General features: G+C 43.5%; 2 non-coding genes across 2 annotated transcripts; one reads left to right on the top strand and one right to left on the bottom strand.

Annotated features, from left to right (window-relative positions):
- Positions 1 to 2,049: 2,049 nt before the first annotated feature.
- Positions 2,050 to 2,163, bottom strand: trnal-caa (transfer RNA leucine (anticodon CAA)). The gene is made up of 2 exons: positions 2,126 to 2,163; positions 2,050 to 2,084 (listed from the first exon to the last, which is right to left on the bottom strand). It is a non-coding gene; the product is annotated as a tRNA-Leu (tRNA).
- Positions 2,164 to 7,821: 5,658 nt separating this feature from the next.
- trnac-gca (transfer RNA cysteine (anticodon GCA)) lies at positions 7,822 to 7,893 on the top strand. The gene has a single exon. It is a non-coding gene; the product is annotated as a tRNA-Cys (tRNA).
- Positions 7,894 to 12,263: the final 4,370 nt, after the last annotated feature.

The raw sequence follows: 12,263 nt of genomic DNA, 5'->3' as shown, positions 1-12,263 counted from the left end.
ATATGCTGTGATGCAAAATTTACTTTCTGCTCTGAACTATGAACCAATTGGGCCGAAGGATATTTTCCGTGCTATTCGATTTAAAATATTTGCATTGCAAAACAAGGAAGACTGGCCTGTTAAACCACAAAAAGTGAATATAATCCGGTCCGGAATGATTAATCCGATATTCCCAAATCCAGAAAGGTGTTAGACACACGTTACTGAGCTCCACGGCAGATGTGCGCTTAAGAACGACGATGTAAAATGCCGTTTCGATATAAAGACCAACAACGTGTTTGAATGGCCCCGATGTCATTCTGTCCAAACAACAACCACGGCTGAGAAGGTGACACAGACATTCCTCACTGAGGCCACTTTCTCATCAAACACCGCAGCCCGAATCCCATGTAATGTGACCCGTTGTTCAGTTCTATGTTGTGACTAAAACAAAATCTTTATCTTAATTGCTTCTTTCGCATACTCCCAACAGTTCACGCTTTGGTCGCTCAGTAAAATTACAGTGATTGCATTATAAAAACAGCACGTGAAAAACAGAGTATTTGTCAGGAGTGGGGTTCGAACCCACGCGTTGGAGACCAGAACACTCGCGTTTACTAGGAAGCGACTTACTCGCCTTAGGTCTGGCGCCTCAGACCACTCGGCCACCCTGACAGCCCCTGCAGTACTGTCTCCACATGCCAGATAAACAGCTGTATTTCGGAATAGTCTGAATGACAACTTTGATGAGAGGGTATACATACAAAAACTCTCTATATCCTGGGATTTTAAATGAATATGGACGGGATGCATTTTCTCAGATTGCCGAGCATGTGCGGAATCAGAGCGTACAGCATCACAGCACTGGAATTGTGCTGCACTCCGTTCAGGCCATCCTCCAGAGAAAGGATGACGCGGATTCGGAGAGTGTGCAGAGGAGCATCACCAAGATGTTACCTGAATTAGACGGTTTGTGCAATAACGAGAGTTTAGTAAAACTTGTTTTTTTTTTCTCTGGAGCATCGGAGGTGAGCGGGAATCTGATACACGTTTCTTAGATTTTCAGGCATAGATAATGGTAGAGCACGCAAAAGTTATCTCCATTCCAAGGTTTACATGTCTTTAAACGATCCCCTCTTAGGGCATACATTTCAAGTAAGAGGGGACCGTTTTAAACAAGATATGCCAACACACTATCCCGCTATATCGGCAAGACCAAGGACTTGTCTTTTGTCTGTTGTCTTCAGCAGAGGGAAAACCAAAGGTTCTCGAGCTAGTTCTCTTTGGAGGATCAGAGGCAGGACGCATCTTTAACTTTAAATTGTTGGAATGACTATTTCCTCTGCTTTCTTAGGAGACTGCAGAAATTCAGCATGACATGAAAAACCTTGATGTGCTTCTATAGATGTGTCGTAGAGAGTATATTGTCTGTCTGCATCAAGACGTGGTACGGAAATACCATACCTTTGAAGGAAAATCTTTAAAAAGTTAGTGAATTCGGCCCAGTCCATCACGGGAAATGCACTCCCAAACATTAAGCAGATCCACATAAAACGATGTCATCGGAAAACAGCATCCACCGTCAGAGGTCGTCACCATCCTGCCATGCTCTTTTTGCGCTGCTGCCATCGGGTAGATGGTACAGGAGCCTCAGGACACGCACCACCATGTTCAAGAACAGTTACTACCCATCAGCAATCAGACCTTTCATCAACAGGTGATAATGTACGCTCACGTGCCCATCCATTGAATAATCTGACAACCAATGATTTTACTTCAGAAACTTTTCTTTATTGAACAGCTGAGTATGCCAGGAAGAGCTCAGCAGACCAGGCAGCATCTGTGGAAAAGCGTAAGCAGTCGGCGTTTCTGGCCGAGATCCTTCAATGTGAACTTTTTTTCTGAATAAATCACTTACCTAAAGTCAGCTGTACGGTGATCTATTGTAATGCGATGAACAGTGTCAAAAACATAATCTTATCCTCCAACAGTTTTTCTAATCCACCTCAACAACCCAGGTTTTGTTTACAGAAATAACGTCGCCCCGATTGAACGCTTAAAGACAAATTTGGTCAGGAGTGGGATTCGAACCCACGACCCCAGATGGAGACCAGAACACTCCCGTTTGTCGGAAGGACTTTCATTCCTTGAGTCTGGCGCCTTAGACCACTCGGCCACCCTGACAACTTTTGATGTGTGTTTGAGAACGGAATAAATGCTTGATTTGTAAGAAACGTCATATCCACACAAACATATATATCGTCCTGTCAATCGGAAATGAAAGCGAGAGTGTTACAGTTTGCTCAGGTTAGGCAGCTTCTGTGGAGAGTGAAGCTGTAAAATTTTACAATTCGAAGACTCGTGAGACGCGTTTCCTCAAGAATTTGGGAAGGACGTTTGTTGAGATGGATGAGAACGCTTGGAAGACTCATCGCTTTCACATTTAGGGAAGCGGAGAAATAAACGTTTACAGACAGGACTGAATCTAAAAACTGGGTGGGAGTTGATCGCAACAATGTCAACAGAAACTGAACGCAGAAGGTTCAATTATAGCCGGGAACGCTGCTTTACAGATGGATGTTGGTAAATAGACTAAAAGGCCCAATAATCTCATGATTTTAGAATAAAGTGAAGATGTGACAAGGTTCACAAGAAAATGAGACATCGTGCGGAAAGGCTGTTCGGTCTCCTGTGTCTGTTTCATCATTCCATCATGGATGAGTTATGACAGTCAGAATGTTGTTCAGGCTTGTCGATCAATGTTTAATCTGAGAGAGGAGACGGAAACAGGGTCTTTTGGACGTTAGAGCAGCGGCCTTTCTGAGAGATGAGACGCTTAACAGAACGTAATTCGCTCAGGTTCACAGATCCAGTGTTAAAGGCACAGAACACATTACAGTAAGGCAGGGACAAGCGGGCGGCCACCGTCGAAGTAAAAGGCTCCTCGCGGGATGTGGAAGGCGGGGATACCTACGGAGTTCCTGATGACGACAACTACGAGAAGTGCACACAGCTGCCGCTTGTAACAATCCGCCCTATGGCGTGATGGACTAGGACAAACAGAGTGGTAGATACACCCACGGTGCAGGACACAGGGAACTGTGGGACAGTCAGGAAGGGGAAAGGATTTAAAGAGGCAGTGCAGACTATCCCTATGGCCATCACAATCAGAAACATCTGGATGCGGTTTGTGGTTGGATGACCTGGTAGGGAAAAGCCACAGCGGTCGGACCTCTGGCACTGAGTCTGGTTTTCTGACTCAAAAGGGAAGGGGAAGACAGATTCCTGGATGGTATGTTACCTCCCGGGTGCCAGGGTCAGGGACAACTTGGATCAAATCTGGAATATTTTTCAGCAGGAGCGTGAGCAGGCAGCGGTTGTGGTCCGTTTAGGTACCAATGACATCGGAGTGACGACTTTATGCAATGGAGATTCAGAGACTTAGGTGCTGAGGAGGAGGGCAGGATCTTCGGGGTTGTGACAGCGGCACGTGGCGCGTCCTAATGAGGCGAGGAATGGAAATATGATACAGATTAACACGTGGCTAAGGGTTTGGTATAGGAGACAGGCCATACGATTTTTCGAGTACTGATCTCTTTTCCAGGGAAGCTGAGACCTGTGGATAAAGACGGTTTGTGCGTGAACTGGAAGTGTAGTAATATCGTGTCGGAAAGTTAGCTAGAGCTGCATGATGAAGCTTAAACTGCATTTACAGGGGAACTGGAACCAGGGTGCCAGAACAGCTAATGCAGAAATTGCGCAGACATGTTGATAAGATCTCACACAATGTCTGGAATGCAATCATTGAGCAAGGTCCGAGTGGTGGCCTGAGTTGCGTATGTTTCAGTGGTAGAAGTATCTGAGAACAAGCCGATGAACTCACTGCTTGGATCAAAACCTGGAATGGTGGATTGGATAGTGGACTACTTGACAGATAGACCTCAGTATGTACGGTTGGGAGACTGTAGGTCTGACACGGTGGTCAGCAGCACAGGGGCGCCGCAGGGAACCGTACTCTCTCCGGTCCTGTTCACCCTGTACACATCAGACTTCCAATATAACTCGGAGTCCTGCCATGTGCAGAAGTTCGCTGATGACACGGCCATAGTGGGGTGTGTCAGGAATGGACAGGAGGAGGAGTATAGGAAACTGATACAGGACTTTGTGATATGGTGCAACTCAAACTACCTGCGTCTCAATATCACCAAGACCAAGGAGATGGTGGTGGACTTTAGGAGATCTAGGCCTCATATGGAGCCAGTGATCATTAATGGAGAATGTGTGGAGCAGGTTAAGACCTACAAGTATCTGGGAGTACAGTTAGACGAGAAGCTAGACTGGACTGCCAACACAGATGCCTTGTGCAGGAAGGCACAGAGTCGACTGTGCTTCCTAAGAAGGTTGGCGTCATTCAATGTCTGTAGTGAGATGCTGAACATGTTCTATAGGTCAGTTGTGGAGAGCGCCCTCTTCTTTGTGGTGGCGTGTTGGGGAGGAAGCATTAAGAAGAGGGACGCCTCACGTCTTAATAAGCTGGTAAGGAAGGCGGGCTCTGTCGTGGGCAAAGTACTGGAGAGTTTAACATCGGTAGCTGAGCGAAGGGCGCTGAGTAGGCTACGGTCAATTATGGATAACTCTGAACATCCTCTACATAGCACCATCCAGAGACAGAGAAGCAGTTTCAGCGACAGGTTACTATCAATGCAATGCTCCTCAGACAGGATGAAGAGGTCAATACTCCCCAATGCCATTAGGCTTTACAATTCTACCGCCAGGACTTAAGAACTTTTTAAAAGGTATTAATGGTTTTTGAGATAGTGATTTAGATGCATATCATATTTTTTACTGAGTTAAGTATTGTATGTAATTAGTTTTGCTACAACAAGTGTATGGGACATTGGAAAAAAAGTTGAATTTCCCCATGGGGATGAATAAAGTATCTATCTATCTATCTATCTATCTATCTATCTATCTATCTATCTATCTATCTATCTATCTATCTATCTATCTATCTATCTATCTATCTATCTATCTATCTATCATGGTATCTTAGCCGATAATGATACTGGGTTGCAGGAGAGTCTGGTCTGGCAGTTCAGTATTTCGGAGTTCCTTTGCTGCAGAAGTGATAGAGAGGGATGGACTAAAGGAGGAGAGTAGAGTTAATAGTCAGGCAAAATTCTCGGCTGTCTTCCGTCAGTGCAGATGGAGAATTCGACTAATCCATGTCCCTCTCCTCCGCGGGGTCGTTTAACGCGCTCAAAGTCCCGGACAGACGCGCAATGGGTGAAACCGTAAACAAGGAAAGGTATGATCACGTTAATGGGGATAGGTTACTGACCACCCAATGGTCAAGAGTATTTAGACGGCCAACTTTGTGGAGATATCGCTGTGTATTGCAGGAGCATTACGGTTGTGAGAGTAGGTGTTTTTAACATTTCGCACGTTGAATGTTAGTTCCACACTTGTAAAGGACAAGATGGGTAGGTGATCGTTCAGGATTTTTTTTTTTTTTTGTGCGTTGACGAACCAACGAGAGCGTGCGCGATACTTGATCTGCTATGATGAAATAAATGAGACAGGACAAGAGGTAGAAGCTTGATTTAACGAACACTTTGTAACTCGTGATCACAATGCCTCATTGGGGAAGGTCAATTTGGACGATATTGAAAAACATTTGGCGATTGAGGCAGGATGTTTTCTGGTAAGTGGGACGCGTTCAGAAATGCAAATCAGAGCGTAGAAAACTCGTATGGGCCTATCAGAAATAAAGATAGAGACAACACGAGTGAATAACCTTTGTTTTCAAGAGTAATGATGTTTTGGCACCTCGCTCCCGATGCCGGCGGAGACGGGCGAGGTCCCTCACTATGATTTGGCTGCTGTTTTCACTAAAGACACATAGACCTCTGGGGGAGAGTTTGTGGTGTAGAGGACACTAAATGAGCCTAATTCGGCCGGATTGTTATGTCTTCAAGTCATTCCAACAGATTTTTGAGGCCGCATTTCCCCTGACGGAACCATGCTGTCTCTGGTCTACGTTATCATGTGTCTCCAAGTCCCCTGAGACCTCATCCTTAATGATTCTCTTCTCAACATCTTCTGATCCGCTGTGGTCAGACTGACCGGCGTAGATTTTTCCTGTCTTCTGACTCTCCATGCTTGAAGTGTGAAGTGATATTTGAAATTTTCCTGTCTTCTGGAAAAAATCTAGAACCGAGTGGTTGTTGCAATATCATCACTAATACCCCACCAAGTCTTCAGCCAGCGCTTTTTAAACTCTGTGGTGTACATCATCTGGTAACTCCAGTCTACCTTCAGACTCTTGAGTTAGTCACTTACCTTCTATCCGGTCATGGTAACTACACACACTTCATACCCCTGACACCTGGAACTTCCATCACTCGGCTGGTGTTTTCCAGACTGAAGACCGATGCAAAATACTAATTAGTTTATCCGCCATTTCAAGGTCCCACAGTGCTTCATCTCCAGCATCGCTGTCAAGCGGTCCGATGTCCAAACTCGCTATTTTTTAGTTTATGTATCAGAAGACACTTTTGGTAACCTTGTTAATATTATTAGCTTGCTTACTTTCGTACCCGAACTTTACCTTCATTATGACTTTCCAGTGTTTCAACTTCCCATTAATATTGCTCTCTTTTGCTTTTCATGTTGGTTTCAAAATCTCGTATTTAGACATTAAGATATAGGAGAGAAGTAGACCATTCGGCCTATTCAGTCTGCGTCGTCAATCAATCATGGGGTGATCCCAATCTTCCAGTCATCATCACTTCCCTGTGTCTTCATCCCATAACCATTGAAGCCCAGGCTAATCATGAACCCATCTATCCCTGCCTTAAATACATCGAATGACCTGGCCTCTACAGCCGCTCGTGGCAACAGATTCCACAGATTTACCAACCTCTGACTAAACTAATTTCTCCGCTTTTCAGTTCTAAATGGACGTCCTTCAATAATGAAATGGTGCCCTCTTGGCCTGGAATCCTCTACAATGGGAAATAACTTCGCCATATCTAATCTGTTTAGGCCTTTTAACATTCGGAATGATTCTATGATAACCAGCTCATTCTCCTGAACTCCATGGAATACAATTCAAGAGCTGCCAAAAATTCCTCTTACGGTAACCCTTTCATTGATCGAATCATTAAGGTTAATCTTCTCTGAACCATCTCCAATAGCAGCATACATTTTCTAAAATAAGGAGCCTCAAACTGCACACAATGCTCCAAGTGTGGTGTCACGAGTGCCTTATCGAGCCTCAACATCACAGCTCCGCTCTTATCTACTATACCTCGAGAAATTAATGCCAACACTGCATTCGACTTCTTCAGAAACGTTTCAACTTGGAGGTTAACCTTTAGGGTATCTTGCACAAGGACTCCCAAGTGCATTTGATCTCTGTATTTTGAATTCTATCCCCATCCAAATAATAGTCTGCACGTTTATTTTTTCCCACCAAAAAATATGGCTATTCAATTTCCAACATTCTATTTCATTTTCCACTCCTCGACACTACCCGCTCCTCACTTATGCTGCAACGGTGAAACGCCACTGGTAACCGGCACCCAGACCAGTCGCGCAGGCATTTTCTTTCAGAAAACTAAACTGGCTTTGGCCTATCTTGTCATGTGCCTGCAGGTACTCCGTAATCCCATCGCTAACAATCATTTCCAGCAACCTCCCAACCACTAATATCTGGCTAACAGGCCCTCTTAAATGGCGGAATAACGTTTGCAATTTTCCAGTCATCCGGTTCGCCAAAATCTATCAATACTTGAAAGATTATTGTCAATGCCTCCACAATTTGCAGCATTAAAATGTGGGGGTATATCTCAGTGGTAGAGCATTTGACTGCAGATCAAGAGGTCCCTGGTTCAAATCTAGGTGCCCCCTTCAAAAAATAATATATTTCCTCAAAGTGACCACGGCGATGATATAGAATGTAATTTCATTTATTGGAGTTTAATACTGATAAGTGTGAGGTGCTACATTTTGGTAGGACTAATCAAAATAGGACATACATGGTAAATGGTAGGACATCGAGGAATGCAGTAGAACAGAGTGATCTAGGAATAATGGTACATAGTTCCCCGACGGTGGAATCTCATGTGGATAGGGTGGTGAAGAAAGCTTTTGGTATGCTGGCCTTTATAAATCTGAGCATTGAGTATAGGAGTTGGGATGTAATGTTAAAATTGTGCGCTTTGGTGAGGCCAAATTTGGAGTATTGTGTACACTTCTGTTCAGCGAATTATAGGAAAGATGTCATCAAAATAGAGCGAGTACAGAGAGGAGTTACTAGAATGTTACCTGGGTTTCAGCACCGAAGCTACAGAGAAAGGTTAATCATGTTAGGTCTTTATTCTTTGCAGCGTAGAAGGCTGAGGAGGGACTTGATAGAGGTGTTTAGAATTATGAGGAGAATAGATAGAGTTGACGTTTTTCCATTGAGAGTATGCGAGATTCAAAACAAGAGGACATGAGTTGAGATTTAGTGGGCAAAAGTTTAGCGGTAACTCCAGGTGGAATGTCTTTACTTAGAGAGTGGTAGCTGTGTGGAACGAGCTTCCAGTAGAAGTGGTGGAGGCAAGTTCGGTATTATCATTTAAAGTAAAATTGGATAGGTATATGGACAGGAAAGGAATGGAGTGTTATGGGTTGAGTGCAGCTCACTGGGACTTGCTGAGAGTAAGCGTTCGGCACAGACTAGAACAGCCAAGATGGCCTTTTTCCGTGCTGTTATTGTTATATGTTATATGGATATATGGATACCTCCTTGATTGGTCAATGTATGAAAGGATACTGGAGGGCAGCGGGGGCAATGCTGAAGAATGGGATTGAGAAGAGAAATGGATAAGCCGTGATGAAATGGTGGTGCAGACTCGATAGGCCAAATGGCCTAATTCTGCTCTGATATCGTATGGCATTTTGGTAACGTAATCTGTATTCTGAAACTCTGTTCCATAAGTCAAGAATATCCTTTTCAGGGAAGTTGATGGGGATGTGATTTTAATTTGGTTGGAAGCCCCGCCCCCCCACCTCCCACTATTTCTGGCACTCCTGATCGGCCTCCAATTGCAGACCGCTCACGCGGCGTTCCACCGCCGCCATTCGCAACATCCCTTGCTCCCGTTACATTTACAAACTCGCTTTCCACTCCATTCGGGTGCATATGTCAGTGGCTCTATGCACAGTAGCATAGTTCCATACAGAGTTTACCATGGATATTCTGCAAAACCTGACGCGTCTAAAATTTCCAATAAACAGTGGGCTTTGCTCAACTGCTTCCTATATGAATTTTGTCAGACTTTGTCAGATTACGAACGATGGAGAGGTAACATCTGTTGAACTGCGCAGACGCAGAGTGAGAAACTGATTTAGCAAGGTTGGGGTGACAGAAGACTCTGGTCCTGGGTAATGCAATCGATCTTCTGTAGCTTGACACCCCACTGAGAAATTTCTATTACAACCCTTCCCGTTATCCTTGCCTTCGAAACGTCTGCTTTGCAAATGTCTCTTGAGATACAACCACCAGTTTACTGAATCAAGCAACCAAAGTCAACTGCGATATTATCGTACTTTCCCTGTTGTTCCAAGGCTTTCTCTTCACTTTCATTCACCCGACAATGTCCATTCTGAAACATCGGAATCACGGTCAGTCCAGAAGCCATTGCTCTCCTTGTGATTGTCAAGTCTCTGTGATAATTTGGAATTTATTCACCCACTGTAACAATTACTCCAACTCATTGACCATTTGCCCTGTTTCCTACTTGAACTGTATTTGCCGCAATGATATATCTTACTGTTAACCCATTGAATACCAGAATTAAACAGATCGGTAGCAACGGTGTTAAAATGCTATCCAGAAATTCGTATCCTTTCCACATGGGTGAGGTAGCGTATTTAGCTGTGAACGCGCAATGCCACGGTATGTTGTCAATGATGACGTACGGTTCAACGGCAAAGTAATAGGGGACACATTTTACGTAGCTCACTATAACCACAATCACGATAACCACCGTTGCTGTTCGTTCAGTGCAGTATCGTTCCCGGAGCTTTCGACAACATATTGCGATGAAACGATCGAAGGTAAAACTGACCGTAAATCAAACAGAACAGTCCCTCGTTACAACCCTAAATACAAGTGTCAAGGCGCATACAGGAGTGATGAGCAGGGATCTAAAACAAATGTAGAATTTGTTGGTCCGTTCCAGTAAACGGAAAAATATAATCATCGTCAGATCCGCTGATGCCATTCCAACCAGGTAACGGGTGATGCATTTGGAGAGTCCGCATTTTCCCCGAGATAGGATCACAATCGCCGGTAAATTAACCTCAAGAAATTTGTAAAAAATAAAAATGGAATTATTATTGGCTGCAACTCTCTGAATGTCTAGTATTCTTCCGATGATAAGCAGTATATGTTATTTTTTCGAACTACAAAGCAGAAATTCAATGTATGCGGACTCCGTCAGCTGCTGAAATGGGACATTTTCTAATCAGTGTTGATTCTAACATAAACCATCATCCTGAACAATCAACATGGACAATCAACTACAACTGATATATTTTGTAACATCGACGAAGCACATTCGCATCTGACATTGAGGACGGGACATTAGCACGGCAGGAGAAATGGAGTGCACTTTATTGAAGGCAGAGATAGGATGATTTTTTCCTTCGATCGTTCTGGTCATTTGGAAACATTTGAATGACGAAAAAGTAACAGCTGATACCTGTATCACAATAAAGCACGCTGTACGTATGTTCTGCTAAGCATATAAGAGATCGAGAGCAATATTCCAGGGACCCTTGATAATAAAAAGTTACGAGCCCACCCGATATTAGCTGCGGTTTGTGGACCGATTACTGAACGTCCTTTTCCTGCACACACACATGGGCCGTTCGGTATGAGGAATTGATCTACTCCTGGTGAAAGACTTGACCAATTTAGCCGATACCCATGTCTTCCGGTGCAGTCTATTTAATTTTAAAGACATTAGTCAGAGCTGCCACAGTTCCACCACCATTTACTCATCAATATTCGGTTTGAACAGACCTAGAATTTAAAATCTCTGATCTATCAAGTTCCAGACCGGTCTATTATTTGCCACGGAGACAGAATTAAATACTGTAAAATGCAAAGCATTATATTCGGACTGAAACTGTGTGCTGAAAATCCAAAGCTGCTGATTTGGATCCAACACCGGATAAGCAGAGAGAGGATGGTTGATTTGTTGACTGTGACTAGCGTGCCGCTGGGATTGGGGTCAGTCGCGTTGTTATTTATCATCTATTACAATGATTTGGTTGTCAATGTTAACAGGTAGATCAGAGTAAATGCGGAAGGTCCCAAAACTGTACAGCCAGGAAGGTTAGGGAACTTGAGCGTGATCTTCACTGTCTGGGAAATGGTGGAATTGAACCTGGGCAAATGTGATGTGGTCAGCGTCTGGAGAAAAACACGCAGCAGGGAAATTGCTGTTGCTGATTTCGTACTCTGATCGGGGTGAGCCGGTCGTTAAGGAGAGATCTTAACTCATTTTATCACTACATTGGGTCGTGTTTATATTTCGAGGCACGGGCTCATTATTGTTTGCGTATATCTAAATGAAATTCGACGATATTTGTTTGCTTATCCTGTTACACTCTTTTGTTTAGCCATTCACACGAAAATAAATCCAAATATTCTCCCGTGGTTTTCCAGATAAAGAACCTCAATTTCGAAAATAGTAGTTTCAGATAATGGAAAACATCGGGGAACATGAAAATGACGAGCTTTCATCACCTTTACACAACCGATATGATATTCTCTGATGTCTCATACCAGGAATAAAAGAGGATTATAATTGTTAAAATGCCATGTGTACACATAAACCAACGTTCAGCATATATAACTATTGAAGAAAACGTGCTAAATGCTGCAAATAAATGTGTATGTGTTTTATTTTCAATCGGACAGTGTGATCACAACAAGGGAGAATTATTGTACATCACTAATCAGATTAACTACTGTCAAGATGAGGTGCAGTTAAGGCGTTATATTTCGGTACTTGCAGAAGCACGAAAACGTTCAGTTATATGTTTGTGCAAAATAAAATTTAGAGCTTTTGTTTCCAAAAGAGATTTTGAACTAATTTGTAGATATTGCTCGAATGAGACAAAACTTTGCAATGGAGAGAATAAAGAGATATCTGCATTTGGGAAGTGATGTGAAACACAGCCGAATGATTGTCCGCAAACTCTCCATTAGGCACACTCAC

This window comes from Hemitrygon akajei, unplaced genomic scaffold (genome assembly GCF_048418815.1).
Source record: "Hemitrygon akajei unplaced genomic scaffold, sHemAka1.3 Scf000087, whole genome shotgun sequence".
Classification (NCBI taxonomy): domain Eukaryota; kingdom Metazoa; phylum Chordata; class Chondrichthyes; order Myliobatiformes; family Dasyatidae; genus Hemitrygon; species Hemitrygon akajei.
This window is presented reverse-complemented; position numbering and strand designations above follow the sequence as displayed.